At 37.2% G+C, this 3068-nt stretch overlaps 1 long non-coding RNA gene across 1 annotated transcript; it reads left to right on the plus strand.

Annotated features, from left to right (window-relative positions):
* The first annotated feature begins 310 nt into the window (after window positions 1–310).
* On the plus strand, window positions 311–2729 carry LOC130980102 (uncharacterized). The gene is made up of 3 exons (XR_009086879.1): window positions 311–466; window positions 547–606; window positions 2659–2729. It is a non-coding gene; the product is annotated as an uncharacterized LOC130980102 (long non-coding RNA).
* Window positions 2730–3068: the final 339 nt, after the last annotated feature.

Consider the following 3068-nt stretch of genomic DNA (forward strand, 5'->3'; position numbering starts at 1 on the left):
GGTTTAACCGAATTTACGGTTTACTGGTGCAGCTTAGCACCAGCACTCTCTGATGACTTTAGCAATGCTAAGGCCTCATTATTCATGTTTTATTCTCATAATAAATATGTTACTAGTGTCATTTATGCTAGTAGCTCAGAAAATAATTTTTAGAGATGTTTTTGCAAGTGTTCCGATACACCTAGTTTTAGTAGTTATACACCAGAGATATTTTAATATTATTTTAATCCACCTCCAAGCCAACCAATCACAACTCACCCTACACCCCCAAAACCCCCAAGGCTGCCTCATTTGCTCATTGTGGCCGAAAATCACCAAGAGAAAAAGGAGAGAAAGTTCTTGGTTCATAAATCTTCAAAGCTTGATTTCTTCTGAACTAAAACTCAAATCAAAACACCGATTTCACCAAAATGATCCTCTCTTCTTCCTCTACATAACCATGTGAATTATCAAGGCTGGAAATAAGGTGAGATGGCTGTCTCTCTCCCTCTTCAATTTGGTTTCAAGGAAACATGGGTAAAAATGTGTTTTCTTGATGTGTTTTAGGAGGAAAAAGTGCTTAAGGACCACCTGAAAGTTTGATTGAATTAGGAGCAGCAAAACCAGGTAGGGTGTCACGAAATTAATCTTGATTATTTGTGTTTGATTTGTGTGAATGTTGTATAAATTGGCTGTGCTAAAAATTGGTTGCATATATGATTGATTCTTGGTGAAAATTTGGTGAAATTTTGATGAAATTTGATGAAATTCAAGCTTTATGTTCATGTTCTTGGAGCAGCTGGAAAAACGAAACCCTAGGCTTAAATTGAGGTTCAATTTGTGATGAAATCATGTAGAAAAGATGGGGTTTTAGTGGCTGCTAATTTATTATGAATTTTGGTAAAAATCGGTTGCTGAAAAGATTGAAAAACGGGTGAAAACAGAGAAAGAATCTGAAGAATTTATGAAGAACACGAAGAACACTTTGAGTGTGGTGAAGAACAATGAAGAACACCTTTTTGATTCATAAAAGGGCAAGGAAGTAATTATTTTGGTGTTTGAGGGGTTATTTTGTAATTTCTGAAAGTTAGGGTGGTAAAAGTAGAAATATTAAAAGTTACCGGGATAAAAAGTGAATTTTAAAGGTTAAAGGTTAAAGTAAAGTTAATTTTTGAAAATATATTAATAAAATAATAAATAATAATAAAATATTAAATAATAATATTTAATTAAAAATAATATTTTAATAAAAATAATAAAATAATGCAGAAAAGGCAGTTTTCTGTAAAAGCTTTAGAAAGACAACTTTAAGTGCAGAATCTCATAATTACCTTCATAAAACACTTAGGGAGTGGTAATAACATGTTAGTGAGGAAAAGATAAAGAAAAGATAAAAGTTGAAGAAAAGATAAGAATCGAAGAAAAAGTCTGTAAAGTTTTAATAACAGAAGAACAGACAGAGACTAGCGAACGAACTAGGGCAACATAGTTAGTCCTCGAGTTGCGACTAGGGTTAGGTATTATATGAAAAGTTAAACTGTTTCAGTATAGACTTAATGAACCTATACTTGGGACAGGCTAACTATTCATACCGAAATTTACATAAGCTTTAAATATATATGTTAAGCAGAGAAACCAGAGCAGAGTAAAGAAACACAGAGAACAGAGTAACCAGAGCAGAATAGAGGGATACAGAGAAAAGAGTAATCTGAGCCAAGTAAAAAGACATAGAGAAGAGAGTAATGTGACAAAGAGAAATGGTTTGAGTTAAGATGTAAAAGTAAAAGCTGTAGAGTTTGTATGGCGTGATTGAACAGAGAAAGAAAGAGGTACCGCATAAGAATGTGAAAGTGATAATGAATAATGAGAATGTTAATGAATGATGATAATGAGAATGATTATGTAAGAATCTGCTGCAGAGAGGCAGTCAGATAGATGGTGGTACGACCACTGAGAACGCTTTCCTGGGATACCTTGCTATAATGCTTTGCTGTAAGACAGAGGTTGCTTACAGAGGTATCAAGATGAATGTGCTCCTGTAAGACAGAGGTTGCTTACAGTGAGTGTGTTGTGGCTCCTGTAAGACAGAGGTTGCTTACAGTGAGTGTGTTGTGGCTCCTGTAAGACAGAGGTTGCTTACAGTGAGTATGTTGTTGCTCTTGTAAGACAGAGGTTGCTTACAGTGAGTCTGTTGGGCGTATATCGGCTAATAAGTTTCGCCCTGCAAGACAAAGGTTGCTTGCAGTGGATACCCTGCAAGACAAAGGTTGCTTGCAGTGGATATTGCCAACAGGAAAGCCTTATCCAGACAGAGGTTGCTGGGTAACGTCGGGAGCGGGTATGTAACCGACAGATGAGCTCATTACCTGCGCTAGGACTAGACATGCATCATACTTGGTTATGCATTTTCTCTATTATGATTGTTGCATGAATGTATGCTTTATTTGTTTGTGTTCTATTCTTCGTGTTTGTGTCTGTGTTTTACTTTCTTGTATTCTTCTGTTTGCGATCTTTTTTCTGTTTTCTCTATTTTCTCTATTTATCTGTCTTCTGTTACTACTTCTCTATATTCTGCTATTAGTCTGCTAAATAAGACAAAATTAACGAATGTAACTAATAACCCCGGCCCTACTAAGAACTCCCCAGTTCTTACCCCTTCTCTCTCCCTTCCCCCTCCAGATGGAAGCATGAGTACCCTTCCGTAGTTCGCTGATGACCGTTCGTAAAGAGAATTCCGCTCTAGGTAGTCTTCTGAGTCTAGGGTGAATCTCTTTATCTATGTATATGTATATACTGTGAGACCAGCCAACGTCTGCACCCCGTTCGTATGCGCACTTTAACCTGAATCCTGTGTACGAGACTCCCGTTGTGTGGCTACTTGATGAGGTACCAGAGAGACGTCATGTGGCAATGTCTGATCGTGCAGAGGAGTAACAAATGATGTTCTACCTTTTGATGATGTTCCACCTGACTTGAGTTTTGAAGACCTAGAATGTACTTTCCCTCGCTTTAGTAGTTTAGAGGGACTAGGCGAGTATAGAGTCTAGGCTAGCCTGGGTGCCAGCTTAGGGACTTCTTGAACAGGTCAG

This window comes from Arachis stenosperma, chromosome 5, assembly GCF_014773155.1.
Source record: "Arachis stenosperma cultivar V10309 chromosome 5, arast.V10309.gnm1.PFL2, whole genome shotgun sequence".
NCBI classification, from domain to species: domain Eukaryota; kingdom Viridiplantae; phylum Streptophyta; class Magnoliopsida; order Fabales; family Fabaceae; genus Arachis; species Arachis stenosperma.